This window comes from Cibotium barometz, chromosome 24, assembly GCF_041138505.1.
Source record: "Cibotium barometz isolate CiBa-2024 chromosome 24, ASM4113850v1, whole genome shotgun sequence".
In the NCBI taxonomy this organism is placed as follows: Eukaryota; Viridiplantae; Streptophyta; class Polypodiopsida; order Cyatheales; family Cibotiaceae; genus Cibotium; species Cibotium barometz.
This window is the reverse complement of record NC_141069.1, coordinates 54,162,207-54,182,470: the sequence shown is the minus strand read 5'-3', so window position 1 is coordinate 54,182,470 and position 20,264 is coordinate 54,162,207.

The following is a 20,264-nucleotide window of genomic DNA, read 5'->3' as shown; positions in this document are numbered from 1 at the left end:
TGCTGATGGTTGAAATCTGCTATCTTCTGTCTATCTAGCAGCTCAGCGTTGCCTCCGCTTCGAAGCCGACGCTGTGCATTTTCCCATATTTGGTCTATGAGATCTCGCATGAGTATCTCAGACTCATTGATCTTTTTGACGACATCATCAGTACATTGTGATACTGTGATGACCGCTTCAACGCGAATTGCTCGCAGAACAATTTTGCGCTCTTCGGGAGAAAGCATGTTGATCGTCTTCGTAAATCTAGCAAATATCACTAAACACAAAGAAACAAAATATCAAACATTACTGAAAAAAACATCAAGCAGACGTGAGAGAACAGCAACAAGTATATCAATATCGTCAATGTTCATACAAAAACAGAATATCAAATAATTTTAATGAACTCAACATCATCCAATACATCATCAAACGTGAGAAAACAACAATAAGTGTATCATTACTTATCAATGATCAAACAAAAACAGAATATATCAAACAACATTACTGAACTCAACATCATGCAATACATTATCGAACGTGAGACAACCGCAACAAGCGCATTATTACTTACGAAGTGTATACATTATCGAATGAGAGAGAGAGAGAGAGAGGGGGAGGAAGAGAGAGAGGTGTGACAGATAGAGAGATGAAAAATTAAATGACATTTTTTATAGTTTTGTGAGTTCCTAAAGAGAGAAAAATAATGTTTTGTAATCCTAAAGCACTCCTCATCTACATACCTATCGTGAAAGAGAGAGATGTGAAGTGTATCATGAGAGAGAGAGAGAAAGAGTTGTGAAGTGTATCATTGCGAGAGAGAGAGAGAGAATTGTGAAGTGTATCATGAGAGAGAGAGAGAGAGAGAGAGGAGAGGAAGAGAGAGTTGTGACAGATAGAGAGAAGAAACATTAAATGACATTTTTAATGTTTTTGTGAGTTCCTAAAGAGAAAAATAATGTATTGTTTTAATTTTTAAGTAAATAGAGGGAGAAAAAAGAAATTATTAAGAATTATGTATATTTTAAGAGAAATAAAAAAAATCATTATCTACACATCTATTGTGTTGTGAAGTGAATCATGAGAGAGATAGAGAGAGTTGTGAAGTGTATCATGAGAGAGAGAGGGGGGTAAGAAGAGAGAGATTCATATTTTTCGAGTTACGAATCACGATATTATAAAATAAAACGTTTAGACAATATGATGTAAACTTTGATCCATGAAATACTAATGCCGCGTTAGCAACCAAGTATCGCATGGATCAAACACAATAAAAACAATACAAGTCAAATCAAACAAATTTACGACATTTATTCGACCGCGTTAACGATCATATGTCGAAATACGCAAGCAAATTTACGACACTTTTTCGACCGCGTTAACGATCAAATGCCGCAATATGCAAAAAACATTTTATGCACTAGCGGACGACACCAACTTGTCGTGTTAACGACAAAATGCCGCCCGATTCTATGGGAATACCAATAGGATACGAACATACACTGGCCGCGTTACCGACCATATGTCCGCATTTGACAAAGGGAAGGGAAGGGAAGGTGACATCGCCATAACGATACTATGCTTGCCGCGTTACCGACTAGTACCGCTACGGCGTGTCATACTTACCATAGGACACAGACTAGCCGCGTTACCGACTAAGTGCCCCAGGGTAAGCACCATTCCGAAGAATGGCCTTACACACACACCAGTCGTGTGGCGGGCCACCCAAATCCTGCCGCGCATTGCGACAATGGGCGGCTGCCCGCACGAACTCACCCACACACACATCCCTCATGTGGCGGACCACCCACATCGTGCCGCGCATTGCGACAGTGGGCGACTGCCCGCACGAATACACCCACATACACACACACACAAGTTTTCATTACCTGTGTATGCTGTCAGCAATGAAATCCCAAAGGGCCCCCCGGGCCCATATATATAGAAAATTGTAGCCCGCCGGGCTATATGATGACCCCGCAGGGACCCGCCGGGCTTTGGCTTATCCCGGCGGGCCCGCCGGGGTATATCAAAAGCCCGGCGGGATTTTTCGCGGTTACCAGGTCGCTTGCCACCGGCTTTTTTGAGAACATGTTAACATGTGAACATGTTAATAACATGTTCACACATGTTCACACATGTTAACATGTGAACATGTTAATAACATGTTCACACATGTTATTAACAAAAAAAATTTTGTGATCACGTGAATATAAAATCCCTGCACACCATGGATGGTGTGCTTTAGAATGGATATAGGTTAATTATTTCAAGCACACTTTTCTTACAATATTGGGCCTAGGGCAATTCTTCCATGGACAATCTTGTTACATTTGGCATGCATGTGTAGAGATTGGTACTAGGGATTTGATAAAAGGGAGTGGAGAATGGCCCTAAGACCATTCTTGCAAGAAGAATGTGCTTTGGATGAATGGCCGTAGGTCCATTTTAAAGCACACTTCCTAGGGCCATACTTTAAGCACACCATGGATGCAAAATATATTAAGATTCTCCATGGAAAAATGGCCATAGGGCCATTCCTGTAAGCACAATGAGCTTGAAAGAATGGCCCTAGGGTTATTATAAAGCACACCATGGATGGTAGAACTGCTATAGGGCCATTCTTTCTAACACTTCATGGATGGTGTAATTTAGAATGGCCCTATAGCCATTCTTTCTAGCACATTTGTCTTACAAGAATGGACCTAGGGCAATTCTTCCATGGAAAATGTCAATATATTTTTCATGCATATGTAGAGATTGGCCCTAGGGAGTTGATAGAAGGGAGTGGATATTGGCCCTAGGGCCATTCTAAAGCACACCATGGATTGAAGAATGGCCCTAGGTATATTATTACAAGCACACCATGGATGCAAAATATATCACGATTGTCCATGGAAACAATGGCCCTAGTGCCATTCTTGTAAGCACAATGAGCTTGAAAAAATGTCCCTAAGTTCATTATAAAGCACACTACGGATGGTAGAATGGCTCGAGGGCCATTCATTTCAAGCACGCCATGGATGGTGTGTCCTATAATGGACATAGGGTCATTCTTCCATGGATAATCTTGATGTATTTTTCATGCATGTGTTGAGATTGTCCCTAGGGAGCTGACACAAGGGAGTTGAGAAAGGCTTTAAGAAAAATGTTGAAAGCACATTGTGAAATGGCCCTAGGGCCATTTCACCATCATGCGCAATATGCTAGAAAGAATGTTCCTAAGGAAATTCTAAAGAACATTATGGATAGCACAATGTGAAATGGCCCTAAGGCCATTCCACCATGCACAATGTGTTAGAAAGAGTCCCTAAGGGCATTCTAAAGAACATTATGGATAGTATAATAAAACTAGGTCTAATCTTTTAGAAAAAACTTTAATTGTAGAATGGCCCTAGGGTCATTCTAAAGCATATCATGGATTGTAGAATGGCCCTAGTGCCATCTAGAGCCATTCTAAAGAACATCATGGATGCTAGAATGGGCCTAGGTCCAATCTTTCAAGCACATTCTACATGGTAGAATGGCCCTAGGGCCATTCTAAGCACATAATGGATGGTATAATGGCCCTAAAGACATTCTCTCAAAGCACATTATGCTTACAAGAATGGTGCCAGTGCCATTATACCATGCACAATCTTGGTGTAGTTTGCATGAATATGTAAAGATTGGGACTATGGAGTGGTTAAAGGCCCTAGGACCATTATTATAAGCATAATGATATATTAGGGCCATTATTTTGAGCACATTATGCCAGTAGAATGGACCTTAGAGAATGGCCCTAAGGTCCATTCTACTTATATAATAGGTCCATTCTTCCATCCACATTCTTTAAACTCGAGAGTGGCCCTATGACTATTCTCCTACACAATGTGCTATAGAATGGCACTATCTTGCACAATGTTCTTGAAAGAATGGCCCGAGGGCAAGTCTCCACTCCTTTGTGTCAAATCCTATAGCGAATCTCTACATATGCATTCAAAATACATCAATATTGTCCGTGGAGGAATTGCCCTACGGCCATTCTTATAAGGATAATTTTCTTGAAAGAATGGCCCTAGGAAATTCTAAAGCACACCATCCATGGTGTGCTTGAAAGAATGGCCATAGGGCCATTCTACCATCCATGGTGTGCTTTAGAATGGCCTTGGGCCATTCTCTCAAAGCACAATGTGCACGAAACAATGGCCTTTTGGTCATTCTAGAGCATATTTTACTTCAAGAATAGTTATAGGGTCATTCTCTACTCTCTTAAGTCAACTTTTTTTCAACTTCTGAGTGTTCAAAGTAGGGCCAAATTCTACAGGGGTATGCATACAATATCAAAACTATGCTTTAGAGTGGCTTGAATGACTCGAGCCAACACCATTCTACAATCCATGATGTTCTTTAGAATGGTCCTAGAGCCATTGTTTCATGTGCATTGTGCATGATGGAATAGCCTTAGGACCATTCTCCACTTCCTTGTGTCAATTCCCTAGTGCCAATCTCTACATATGCAAGCAATATACATCAAGATTGTCCATGGAATAATGATCCTATAGAGACATTCTTGTAAGCACAATGTGCTTGAAAGAATGGCCCTTGTACCATTCTTCCATGGACAATCTTGATGTATATTGCATGCATATGTAGAGATTGGCCCGCGAGTTGACACAAGGGAGTGGAGAATGGACCATTATACCATGCACAATGTGCTTTGGAATGGAATTTTCTTGATGGAATGTCCCTAGGTCCATTCTAAAGCACACCATCCATGGTGTGCTTGAAAGAATGGATCTAGGGCCATTCTTCAATCCATGGTGTGCTTTAGAATGGCCCTAGGGCCATTATCCATGGACAAACTTGATGTGTTTTGCATGCATATGTAGAGATTGTCCCTAGGGTATTGACATAAGGTAATGAAGGATGACCCTACGACCATTCTTTCAAGCACATTATGTAGAAGAATGACCATAGGGCCGTTCTAGAGAACATTGTGGTTACAAGATGTTTCCTTAGGGAAATTATATGTGCATAATGGGTTTGAAAGAATGGCCCTAGGATGGATGCAAAATACATCATGGATGGTACAATTTCCCTAGGGCCATTCTTTTAAGCACACCATGGATACAAAATACATCATGGATGGTAGAATGTCCCCAAGGCCACTCTAACATGCACCGATAGTTGGAACGAGGGGTATAGAATGGCCCTTGGGCCATTCTATCATCGATTATGTGCTTTGGAATTCATTATGGCCATTTTTTCAAGAACATTGTGCATGGTAGAATGGATTTAGGGGCATTCTAAAACACATTATGCTTGCTATAATGGCCTTTATTGGCCATTCTACCATGCACAATCTTGATGTTTTATGCAAGCACATGTGTAATCATTCTAATATTCCCTAGAAGCTGGCGCAAGAGAGTAGAGAATGGCCCTAAGGCCATTCTACCATCCTTAATGTGATTTAGAATGTCCCTTGTGCCATTCTTTCAAAGCACATTATGCATGGTAGAATGGCCCTAGGGCCTTTCTACCATGCACAATGTTGATATTTTATATGTACACATGTATTGAATGGCCTTATGATGATTTTGAAATTCACCAGTATCCACAATATACTTTAGAATAACACTAGGTAAACACATTATGCTTGCAACAATGGTCCTAGGTAGACTCTAGCATCATGCACAATCTTAATATTTTATGCACAAGGACCATTCTTATATTCACTTGCAGCTGGCACAATAGGGCGTAGAATGGCCCTAGGGCGATTCTTGCAAGCATAATGTACTTTACAATGTCACTATGACCATTCTTTCAACAACATTGTGCAAGGTATATTGATGATAGGGCCTATTCTAAAGCACATTATGCTTGCAAGAATGGCCCTAGGGCCATTGTCTAACATGTACAATCTTGATATTTTATGGCAAACCTTGTATAGAATGGCCCTAGAAAAATGTTGTAAGAGGGTAGAGAATGGCCCTTAGGGCCATTCTACCATCTACAATGTGATTTGGAATGGCCCTAGGGCTAGTCCTTCAAGCACAATGTGCATTGTAGAATGGCCCTAGGGGCACTCCCAAATGGCATGTTGGAGATACAGAATGGCCCTAAGACTTTTTTCTTACCATGAACCAATAGCTGATACAAGGTGTTATAGAATGGCCATAGGGCCGTGCTACCAAGCACATTATTTATATATTATGCATGCATGGGGTAGAGAATCGCCCTAGGACCATAAGAAAGGATATTGCTGATGTGAAAGCTTCATTATGTGGTCAATTTTACATGCAAGACTTGGGAGAATTGAGATATTTTCTTGGCATTGAAGTGGTGAAAAGAAAGAAAGGCATTTGGTTGGTTCAAAGGTAGTATGCATTGAATATGCTAGAAGCAAAATATGGCATCACAGGTTGTAAGCTAATGAGCACACCATTGGAGCAAAATGTGAAGCTAAGGGCTGATTATGGTGAAGAGATTGAGGATGTGACAATGTATAGCAATATGGTTGATAGTTTGATATACATGACTATCACTAGACCAGATTTATGCTGTGAGGTTGGGCTTGTGAGTCAGTTTATGCAAAGCCCAAGAAAACCACATTTGGATGCAATGATAAGCATCTTGAGATATGTGAAAGCTACACCACCGTATGGACTCCTTTATGATTATGGCAAAGCTATGAATGTTATTGATATATAAATGCAGATTGGGCAGGTAGTTCTTATGAACAAAAGATCTACTAGTGAGCTATGCTTTCACATTGGGAAGTGTAGGGTGAGTTGGAGTAGCAAAAATCAACCCACAGTTGCTTTAGCATAGAAGCATAGTATAGAGGAGTAGATATGGCTGCATGTGAGGTGGTATGGCTGAAAAAGCTACTCAAAGATTTGGGACATCAATGTTATGGGAAAGTTTTTATATATTGTGACAACATGAGAAGCATACAGTTGGCAAGCAATCCGGTCTATCATGTGAAGACCAAACACATAAAATTCCACTATCATTTCATCAAGGAGAAAGTATTGGTTGGATGGACAGAAAAGTTGACATATGTGAAGACTAAAGAATAGGTTGTAGATATCTTTCCACCAAAACACTTGGTAAAGACAAGTTTGAGTACTTGAGAGACATGCCTGGGGTTCATGAGATGGAAATGATGAGCTTGAGGGGGAGTGTTAAGAATGCAAGCTCATCGGGGTCTAGTGGATAGTGGTAGCATGTGGAGACCACTCTAGCAATGTGTGTGCGATGGACAATAATGGACGCATCCAGCTAGTCAAGTGTGTGGACATTAGAATTAGGTTATTTCAATGTGAACTTATCATTACAAAAATTTCTTGCCTTTTGTGGTGGCAATGAAGGAAAAGCTATGGAGGGGGAGTACTTTTTTGCTGGCCATTTTCTTGTGGGTAATAGAGGTAGGACTTTCTGTGAGTGACAAGGAACTCTTGCAAGAGGAATTGGATTACCTCATTAATGAAATGTGTTCCATTATCATTGACGAGCTTGAGGGGACAACCGAAGCGTGTAATGACTAATTCATACAGGAATTTACCAACCGATCATTTATTAGCCTTATGGGTTGCCCAACCTACTACTCACGTAGTGCAATAGTCCGTAGCAGCTATTATGTATCGAGCTTAAGTGTATTTGGCTGCTAGACTAGTGGGTTCAATGAAATCTACACCCCATTTATCAAATGGTTGTAAGGACACAATTGAGTTCAGAGATGAAAAATACTTCAAGATTGTCCATGGAATAATGGCCCTAGGGCCATTCTTTCAAGCACACCATGGATGGTGTGCTTTAGAATGGATATAGGTTCATTATTTCAAGCACACTTTTCTTACAATATTGGGCCTAGGGCGATTCTTCCATGGACAATCTTGTTACATTTGGCATGCATGTGTAGAGATTGGTACTAGGGATTTGATAAAAGGGAGTGGAGAATGGCCCTAAGACCATTCTTGCAAGAAGAATGTGCTTTGGATGAATGGCCGTAGGTCCATTTTAAAGCACACTCCCTAGAGCCATACTTTCAAGCACACCATGGATGCAAAATACATTAAGATTTTCCATGGAAAAACGGCCATAGGGCCATTCCTGTAAGCACAATGAGCTTGAAAGAATGGCCCTAGGGTTATTATTAAGCACACCACGGATGGTAGAACTACTATAGGGCCATTCTTTCTAACACTCCATGGATGGTGTAATTTAAAATGGCCCTATAGCCATTCTTTCTAGCACATTTTTCTTACAAGAATGGACCTAGGGCAATTCTTCCATGGAAAATCTCAATATATTTTATATGCATATGTAGAGATTGGCCCTAGGGAGTTGATAGAAGGGAGTGGATATTGGCCCTAGGGCCATTCTAAAGCACACCATGGATTGAAGAATGGCCCTAGGTACATTATTTCAAGCACACCATGGATGCAAAATATATCACGATTGTCCATGGAAACAATGGCCCTAGGGCCATTCTTGTAAGTACAATGAGCTTGAAAAAATGTCCCTAACTTCATTATAAAGCACACTATGGATGGTAGAATGGCTCGAGTGCCATTCATTTCAAGCACACCATGGATGGTGTGTCCTATAATGGACTTACTGAGTCAAGTGTTAGCAATAGCAATTTGACAGCACAATCCACTAATCTTATTGTGATTTGCTGAAATCATTATCATCATCCCAGTTATGAATATCATCACAGGGACTCGTCCCAATCATCCACATTGTGGTTTCGCTCAGGTTATTATATAACAACTAAATTTCAGAAATCATCATTTTTCAATCAGAATCCAAATCAATTTCACCAGTTCTCAAATAGAATTAAAAATCATATTAACCACATTCGAATTCATCAACTAGATAGCATTAATGTTTATAATTTCAAGCCTTAGATTTACTCGTATATACTGTCAGTAAAGAGCTGCAGTATACTCTCGGTATATACGGGTAGTCACGGCCCTTGGAATTATAAGGTAAATACCATCATGTCTAGGCCTCAAGCAAGTCAGGGATTCTATATAATTGCGGTACTTCTATATGAAGACCCAATTACCAAATTACAAATTTCAGTTTGAATATCAATTTGTATGAATTATATCACACAATTACAACCCTTTTGTGCTTCTTGATAAATTTTTGACATATTTGGCTTCTCAGTTGATCTTTATTAACCAATTCGCTCTGATACCAACTGTGAGATCCCTGTCCCCACCATGTGACGGATTCGGGGTACTAGCAGTGGAAGTAGCACTTCTCGCGCGGGGCAGGGACCCACACTCAGGGCCTCGTCCCCACGGATATCCGGAAAAGAGACTAATCCGTCAGTTTTTCCAAAACCGAACCCGGAAAAACTTCCCTTACCCGGAAAGCACGGGCGATTCCACCAAGATAACTTTTTACTCTAACGTAGTCAAGATCATTACTGATCACACTGATCCGACTGCACCTATAAAGATACTCGGTCGGATCAAGGAAGAAACTTGCACTTGGATCATTGGGATCAACACTTTTTTCCCCATCAAGAGGCACAGCCGTTGATTTCTATCCATAGAACAATTACTATCCGGGATTTACTTTATCTATCGTAATAACAGAAATTGAGTCTCGATTTACGGATCCATCAGTCCAGCCTAACCCCATCCAGTCCCATGGGTTAGCCAACCACCCAACCACTGTAGTGATGGGATCCAATTTGGAATTTGGTTAGGTTTTGTCCCGAGTACCAAGGAAAAGAGTTCCAAGGCCCCCTAGCCGGAAGTTCATGCAAATATAAAACTAGTCACACCACTTACACACCCAATATGAAATTGCCTTTTTCTTAGCATCAGCTAACTTTAAAACAATCCTTTAATGAAACCATAGTACCACTGATCACAATCTTCCAATTTATCCGGTTGATTCATAATTTCCCATCATTCCTTCATCAGAGTATCTATGGCATCATTGGCAACTAGAACGCTCACCACCTGTCCACACAGGGGCCTTTTCAATAGTTCCTAGCCCATAATACTCGGCCATATAATCACTTATCAAGATGGACTCTCGTTGAAGATCAGCAAGATCAACCAACAGATCTATATAAAGAGCCATGGACTCATCCATTGAAGACCAGCAAGGTCAATCAACCAGATCCATGCCCGATTTCAGAAAACAACTCTTACTCCTTGTTCCAATATCTACCTCGACGCACGCGTGGGTATCCTCGACGCACGCGTGGGTATCCTGGGTGACCCAGAGCCCGAGCACCATATGGTCAGCACCCTCTAGGATCCTTCGCACAGGTGACCTAGCGCTTCACTCATAGGCCGCTTCCTTGGCCCCTCATCCACCGTACCGGAAGCTCACCATTTTAATCGCACCGAGGCTGGTCAAGACCTCGGCCGACTTTGCTACGCGAGACGTCCTCCATTGACTCTCTGTCAGCAGTTGAAACTTTATCAGTTAGGTCTCCACGACCTTAATCACAAGACGGTCAAAATGCTTCCCCAGCATTCTTGACATAAAACAGCCATTTACAAACAGCATTTACAAACAGTTTACAAATACAGTTTCTATATTAACTCTCATTTTTCCACATTATCCCTCATTAATCCACTTACTTATTCCACATTCCATTTATATGTGTACTCATCCAATCACATCATTTTCCATCTCTTCACTTCAGATTCCTTCACATCACATATCATATATTCACATCCATATCCACATCCATACATCCACATCCACATCCACATTCACATCCATATATCCACATCTACATGCTTACCTCCATTTTCACATCCTCATTTATACATCCACATCCCATATCCACATTCATACATACACATCCATATCCACATCCATACATCCACATCCACATGCATACATCCATTATCACGTACTCATTCATACATCCACATCCACATACATACATGCATCCACATCCACATTCACATCTATACATCCACATCTACATCCACATACATACATACATCCACATCCACATTCCACATTCACATCTATACATCCACATCTACATCCACATTCACATACATCCACATTCACATACATCCACATTTATACATCCACATCCCATATCCACATTCATACATACACATCCATATCCACATCCATACATCCACATCCACATGCATACATCCATTATCACGTCCTCATTCATACATCCACATCCACATACATACATGCATCCACATTCCCATTCACATCTATACATCCACATCTACATCCACATTCACATCTATGCATATACATCCTCATGCATACATCCACATTCACATTCACATCTATACATCCACATCTACATCCACATTCACATCTATGCATATACATCTTCATGCATACATCTACATCCACATTCACATCTATGCATATACATCTTCATGCATACATCCATTTTCACATTCATACATCCACACTCCCATCTCCACATCCACACATCCACATATCTACATCCATTTCCACATTCCCATTCATGTAACCCCATATGCCTTCACATCTAATCTTTTACATCCATTTTCACATTCATACATCCACACTCCCATCTCCACATCCACACATCCACATACTTACATCCATTTCCACATTCCCATTTATATAACCCCATATGCCTTCACATCTAATCTTTTACATCACATCCATTCTCGCCCTATCACAACCCATATACATCTAATCTTTTACATCACATCCATTCTCGCCCTATCACAACCCATATACATCTTATCCTATCACATATACTTCTTACCTCATCCCATACACATCTTAATTCATCTTATCACCTCCTAACTTATTTCATAAGCATCTTATCACCTCTTATCACATCTTATACACCTCTTATCACATCCTATCACATCTCATTTCTATTTATAGAATACAAGAGAATTCTTATATTTGATATAAGATTTCTTTACACATTTATTTATGCATAAATTCCATTTAAGGAGATTAATACTTTCGAAGTAAAAATCAATCTTTTATGCATCTTCCTATGCATAAATTCATTTTAAATGAAAATGATACTTTTGAATTAAAATTCAATCTTTTATGCATCTTCCTATGCATGAATTCAATTTAGATGAGAATGACACTTTTGAATCAATCTTTTATGCATCTTCCTATGCATAAATTCAATTTGGTAGGAATTACACTTTTAGAATAAATGAATTTCTCTTATGCATCTAAGTTATGCATAAAATCCCTTTATGATGAAAATCACACTTTTAGTATAAAAAAAATATCTTTTATGCATACTTCTATGCATGAAATCCAAATATGATAAAAGTAACACTTTTATAATAAAATAATCAACTCTTATGCAGACTTCTATGCATGAAATTCAATTGTGATATAAGTAATACTTTTATAATAAAATAATCAACTTTTATGCATACCTCTATGCATGAAATTCAATTGTGATAAAAGTAACACTTTTATGTTAAAATAATAATCTTTTATGCATACCTCTATGCATGAAAATAAAAATGATAAAAGTAACATTTTTTATATAAAAATTTATCCATTATGCATACTTCTATGCATGAAAATAAAAATGATAAAAGTAACACTTTTAATATAAAAACTTATCCTTTATGCATAATATAAAAATTTAATTTCTCATGATTACAATGAAATTCTTTCAATTAATCTAGGATGATAATTCCTAGAATATGGTAGGAAGTCCTCTTTTTATGCTTTGAATGAAATTATTTTATGCGTAATTTTTATAAAAATTTTGCCATAGCTCCGCCGCTATGACTGATAAATCTCAATTTTTCTAAGGGATAAAGCTTATCATTAAGGAAATAATTAGAATGGTCTCTAATTGGATCATCAATCCATAATGGATTGAATCATCAATATACATAAACTAAAAGCATAGAAAAAAGCCATTAATTTGGCCTTAAGCATAGCTTAATCTTGGATTAAGGAAAAGCTTTATGAAAAGCTTCATTTGGATTGAGAATGGGTCATGAGTATGACCATTTCTTGAGTGACAGAGAGAAATTACATAAAAACCATTAGAATTAAGCATAAATGGAAATTTATGTAATTCTTAACTATCATTAATCAATTAACTTCAATAGCATTCATCAAATTATGTAACACTTCACTAACATTCATCAATTAACTTGAATAGCATTCAAAAACCATTCCAATTAAGCTTCTCAAGCTTGAGAGGGGTTGAGAAGAGAGAAACATTGAGAAATTATAGAAAATGATCAAAATTCACTAATTACCTTACAATTTGCTTGATTCTTTGTTCACGGTAGAGGCCCCCAACCAATCAATTGGTTAAGTATGTTGATGGAGCCACTAATGGGGATTGAAGAAAGATGGAAGCTCCAAAAACTAGTGAATTATTAATGAATTCACAGTTCTTGGCTTAGGTGGAGTAGAGTAACGATGCATAAACACTATATTTTTTTCAACAAGGGGAGGCTTCTATTTATAGGAAAAATTGAGCTCCTAACCAAACAAACTGATTCTAGAATTTTCCAAGTCAGTTTGGTCACTTTTTGACCATTTTTAGGTCAATTAAGCTAACTTTTTGGAACTAGACTTGAATGAGGAGAGAGGAGAGATGAAATATCTCAATTTTTATGAGTTTAAAACTCATTCAAGCATGTGAAATATGCACCTCCTTTAAAGAACTCCCCTTCCTTACATATGTGTCAAAATGGAATCATTATATCCAAAATATCTCATATTTTTAATATTGCTCATAGTTTTTTACTAATAAACCTTGTACATTTTCAACTCTTCATCTTATGTGAAATATGCACCTCCTTTAAAGAACTCCCCTTCCTTACATATGTGTCAAAATGGAATCATTATACCCAAAATATCTCATATTTTTAATATTGCTCATAGTTTTTTACTAATAAACCTTGTATATTTTCAACTCTTCATCTTATGTGAGCATTTACTCATTTTTGGGTACCCAAAATATCTCATATTTTTAATATTGCTCATAGTTTTTTACTAATAAACCTTGTACGTTTTCAACTCTTCATCTTATGTGAGCATTTACTCATTTTTGGGTATCCTCTTTTACAAATTGGATTTATCTCCTCCCTACACATGGATTGATGCTATTGGCCCATAGGAACCCTAATTGGACCATAATCCAAAAATTTCTAAAAATCTAGACCCTTAGACTAAGGTTCTTTATACCTATTTCCAATCAATTCCAATTGCACATTTGGAAAATTCTTTCTAAACTTCTGTTTCAAGGAATATTTTTCTATCCAAAAATATTCAAAATTTGAATATTCTCTCTCTAGAATATTTTCTCTCTCTAGGTTAAAACAGTTAGAAACAAGGTCTTTATATTTCTGAAGAGGGATTGATTATGGGGGAAGATACTAGACATCAAAAGGGGGGTGGGGGAGGAATCTTACATATATTGCATGCATATGTAGAGATTGGCCCGCGAGTTGACACAAGAGAGTGGAGAATGGACCATTATACCATGCACAATGTGCTTTGGAATGGAATTTTCTTGATGGAATGGCCCTAGGTCCATTCTAAAGCACACCATCCATGGTGTGCTTGAAAGAATAGATCTAGGGCCATTCGTCAATCCATGGTGTGCTTTAGAATGGCCCTAGGGCCATTATCCATGGACAATCTTGATGTGTTTTGCATGCGTATGTAGGGATTGTCCCTAGGATATTGACATAAGGTAATGAAGGATGACCCTACGACCATTCTTTCAAGCATAGGGTGTTCTAGAGAACATTGTGGTTACAAGATGTTTCCTTAGGGAAATTATACGTGCATAATGCGCTTGAAAGAATGGCCCTAGGATGGATGAAAAATACATCATGGATGGTACAATTTCCCTAGGGCCATTCTTTTAAGCACACCATGGATACAAAATACATCATGGATGGTAGAATGTCCCCAAGGCCACTCTAACCTACACCGATAGTTGGAACGATGGGTATAGAATGGCCCTTGGGCCATTCTATCATCGATTATGTGCTTTGGAATTCATTATGGCCATTTTTTCAAGAAAATTATGCATGGTAGAATGGATTTAGGGGCATTCTAAAACACATTGTGCTTGCTATAATGGCCTTATTGGCCATTCTACCATGCACAATCTTGATGTTTTATGTAATCATTCTAATATTACCTAGAAGCTGGCACAAGAGAGTTATGCTTTCACATTGGGAAGTGTAGGGTGAGTTGGAGTAGCAAAAATCAACCCACAGTTGCTTTAGCATAGAAGCATAGTATAGAGGAGCAGATATGGCTGCATGTGAGGTGGTATGGCTGAAAAAGCTACTCAAAGATTTGGGACATCAATGTTATGGGAAAGTTTTCATTCTTATAAGCACAAGGAGCTTGAAAAAATGTCCCTAAGTTCATTATAAAGCACACTACAGATGGTAGATTGGCTCGAGGGCCATTCATTTCAAGCACGCCATGGATGGTGTCTCCTATAATGGACATAGGGTCATTCTTCCATGGATAATCTTAATGTATTTTTCATGCATGTGTTGAGATTGTCCCTAGGGAGCTGACACAAGGGAGTGGAGAAAGGCTTTAAGAAAATTGTTGAAAGCACAATGTGAAATGTCCCTAGGACCATTTCACCATGAGAAATGTGCCAGAAAGAATGTTCCCAAAGGACATTCTAAAGAACATTATGGATAGCACAATGTGAAATGGCCCTAAGGCCATTCCACCATGCACAATGTGTTAGAAAGAGTGTCCGTGCGGCCATTCTAAAGAACATTATGGATAGTATAATGAACAAAGGTCTAATCTTTCAAGAAAATTTTTAATTGTATAATGGCCCTATGGCCATTCTAAAGCATATCATGGATTGTAGGATGGCCCTACTGCCATCCAGAGCCATTCTAAAGAACATCATGGATGCTAGAATGGGCCAGGTCCAATCTTTCAAGCACATTCTACATGGTAGAATGGCCCTAGGGCCATTCTAAGCACATAATGGATGGTATAATGGCCCTAAAGACATTCTCTCAAAGCACATTGTGCTTACAAGAATGGTGCCAGTGCCATTATACCATGCACAATCTTGGTGTAGTTTGCATGAATATGTAGAGATTGGGACTATGGAGTGGTTAATGGCCCTAGGACCATTATTATAAGCAAAATGATATATTAGGGCCATTATTTTGAGCACATTGTGCCAGTAGAATGACCCTCAAGTCCATTCTAATTATATAATAGGTCCATTCTTCCATCCACATTCTTTAAACACACTACGCTCCAGAGTGGCCCTATGGCTATTCTCCTACACAATGTGCTCGAGAATGGCCCTATGGCTATTCTCGTGCACAATGTTCTTGAAAGAATGGCCCGAGGGCAAGTCTCCACTCCCTTGTGTCAACTCCTATAGAGAATCTCTACATATGCATTCAAAATACATCAATATTATCCATGGAAGAATTGCCCTACGGCCATTCTTATAAGAATAATTTTCTTGAAAGAATGGCCCTAGGGAAATTCTAAAGCACACCATCCATGGTGTGCTTGAAAGAATGGCCACAGGGCCATTCTACCATCCATGGTGTGCTTTAGAATGGCCTTGGGCCATTCTCTCAAAGCATAATGTGCACGAAACAATGGCCTTTTGGTCATTCTAGAGCATATTTTACTTCAAGAATAGTTATAGGGTCATTCTCTACTCTCTTAAGTCAACTTTTTTTCAACTTCTGAGTGTTCAAAGTAGGGCCAAATTCTACAGGGGTATGCATACAATATCAAAACTATGCTTTAGAGTGGCTTGAATGACTCGAGCCAACACCATTCTACAATCCATGATGTTCTTTAGAATGGTCCTAGAGCCATTGTTTCATGTGCATTGTGCATGATGGAATAGCCTTAGGACCATTCTCCACTTCCTTGTGTCAATTCCCTAGTGCCAATCTCTACATATGCAAGCAATATACATCAAGATTGTCCATGGAATAATGATCCTATAGAGACATTCTTGTAAGCACAATGTGCTTGAAAGAATGGCCCTTGTACCATTCTTCCATGGACAATCTTGATGTATATTGCATGCATATGTAGAGATTGGCCCGCGAGTTGACACAAGGGAGTGGAGAATGGACCATTATACCATGCACAATGTGCTTTGGAATGGAATTTTCTTGATGGAATGTCCCTAGGTCCATTCTAAAGCACACCATCCATGGTGTGCTTGAAACACTACAAGGGATTGGGCTCATACCCGCGCTCTTAGCCGCTAAAAATGACTTGTGAAAAAAAGTAGCGGGCCCGTGTATCAGCACGTGTATAATCGCGGCCAGAGACATGCGTGTAAAACCGCGTGTACAGTACCTCTCAGACGCGCGTATACACGGGTGTGTAGCCGCGTTTTTTTTCACAGACGCGTTAATACACGCCAGTATACACGCTTCTTATTATATTAGACGCGGTTATACACGGGTGTATAGCCGCATCCTGTTCAGTTCCAATGTCCCAGACGCGTTTTTACTTGCGTCTATACACGCGTTTCTTTAATTTAGATGCGCTTATACACGCGTTATTGCCAGTTTATACGCATTAATACACGCGTAATTTCCAGAGTATCCGCGCAGATACACGCAAGTTTTAGCAGTTTTGATGCGTTTATACACGCGAACAGAGAGCAAAAAAAAAATCCAGAGAGTGCTATTTGGTGCCTGAATACTGTTCCAGCATTCCAGCACCCAATAGCACTCTCTGGTTTAGGATTTTTGGTGCATTAGACCATCCCATTAGACCATCCACGAAGAACATATGCACGAGGGAGATTAAGACAAGAACGACATGAATGCATACATTGTCATTACACGATTCAAGACAGCCATGAATGTAATACTATCGATCAATCAATTCAATATTACTATCAAAATTTCATACATGTATACAAGGGAGTCCATATCTCGAAGTAGCTTATGGCTTGAGTTTACAAAAAAATATATACAATCACATCCTAAATATGGAATGTGATACTACAAGTCTGAGTACTACTCAGACCCAGATGATGACTCGGTGCTCCCCCCATGCTCAGATGAGCTCGCATCGGTCGGAATGTCCGAGGAGTAGTGCTCACGTCCACCCTCTGCAGCGGCGGCCGGTGGATCATCAGCAGCTTGTGCCTGTTCAAGTAATATATAGTATATAAGTATATATATATGCAATTCAATAAACCAAAACCATTTGTTACGAATTTTCAAGTACCTGTCGACCGTATGGTCTCATGGCCAACTCAAACTGCGCATCCGTAATACGTCCCTTGGCTCTGAAGATGGCCCACGTGTCACGTCTGCTATGCCGGCGAGCATACGCAGTATCGTGGGTTGTGGGCTTCCTCCCCGTAACCCGTCGCTGTATCATAATCAACACAATTTGTAAGATTAAAACAATTCATAGAATCAATGAATTAAGTAAACAATCAAATAAAGTGGCAGGATACTTACGAACTCTGCCTCCCATGACTCGACGCCGCCAGATCCGAAATGCGAAGATCCAACGGTCTCCATCTGGATCCGTCGTGCCTCCACATGCTGCCTGCTCTTCACGCCACCCTCTACTCATTTCTTTGCCTCCTTCCACTCGCGTTTGTGCGCAGTGACAGGTTTCTCGGCAGGATAGCCACCCGCAGCTACATTTAGCCGGTCATCGTACGCGAGTTTTTTAAGGTGAGATCTTTTATTACTTAAGATCTCCCTTATTCGCGTCCTTCCCCATACATCCGAGAATGTAGCATGTGGGGGATTGGGGTACCGACTATGTACAGCCTCTATCACCTCCCCAACTAATCGGCTATTTTGATCTTTAAATTTAATAAAACAATTTCTATATGAGTTTGATACTACCCCACGCATGTACTCCATTACCTCCCTCCCCCTCGCATCCCCATCACTATCCCGCCCCTATCCGTCACATCATAGCAAACCACTCTCTCCATCTCTCTCATCTCCTCCTCTTCCAAACTGTCTCCTCTAACTCTTCTCCCTCTATCTCCTCTCTCACCGCGTGCCCTACTACCTCCCCCACCTCCCCCACCTCCCCCACCAAAGCACCCGCCGCATCCTCCACTCCCACTCTTCCTACTGCTGCGGGTGGAGTCACGACTGGGGGATTGTCTACGTGACGGTGGCTGTGAGCCCTGACGTGACGGTGGCTCTGAGGGAGCACGTGATGGTGGCTGTGAGGGTGTACGTGAGTGTGTCTGGGACGAGGTATGTCTCCTCGGTGGACGTGGAAGAGGAGAAGCTGCATGCCGTCTCGTCGGACTCGGAGGAATAGACGGCACTGGAGTGCCCTGGATACTCGCGGTAGGGGTATAGACACCAGGCAGGGAAGGAGGGGGATGGGCATACATATACTCTGTAAGCTCAACCGGACCAGGTTGGCGCCCAAAGTGATTCATCATCTCCATCAACCAATTGCTGTACGCAAATGGATCGGATGAAGAACCTGGAATATCCATAAAGAACCTGCAACAAACATCTTCATGTACATCATGGGCTGTCTCTTGACTCACACAAATTAAATCATTCAAGTCAGTTGCTTGCAAATCATGAAATCTGAAACGCCGCAGTTTTCTGTCTACAGAAACGCGTGTATACACCCGTCAAAAAACGCGTGTATACACCCGTCCAAAAACGCGTGTATATGCGCGTGAACATACTCTGCAGACAGGTTACACGCGCTCCTACACGCGTTCGTACACGCGACCTGCGAAAAAATTTTCTCGAAAAGACCGACCCCCCGACAAAGACAGAATGTCCTTATAAAAGGACCAGCCATTGTCGCCCCTGTCAGGATGCAGTAACCCAATCGTGTGCAAAAAGACAAACCCAAAGAGCAAAGAGCAAAGTAAACAAATCTGACAAAAGAGACAAGGCACAGGACAAAGTGACTCACCTCTGAAAAAGTGAGTCTTCTCTGCTCCTTCTCTGCTCCCTCCTTCTCCCGTGTGTGTGCTCCTTTCTCTGCTCCCTCCTTGCTGTTGGAAGAGGCGAAAACAGGCGAAAACGCATGCACTGTTGATTTCTTAGTTCAAAATCTATATTTGGGGAAGGCGGGCTATTTTTAGTTTAAACATACCGCCGCGTTTATATTCGCGTTTATAAACCCGGGTATATTCGCGTGTATACGATTTTAGCTGCGTTTATACACGCGTTTTGCAGAAAGTAGCCGCGTGAATACACGCGATTTTTAGGAAGTAGCCGCGTGAATACACGCAATTTTTAGGAGATAGCCGCGTGAATACACGCGATTTTGTGCTTTCATTAAAAACATAT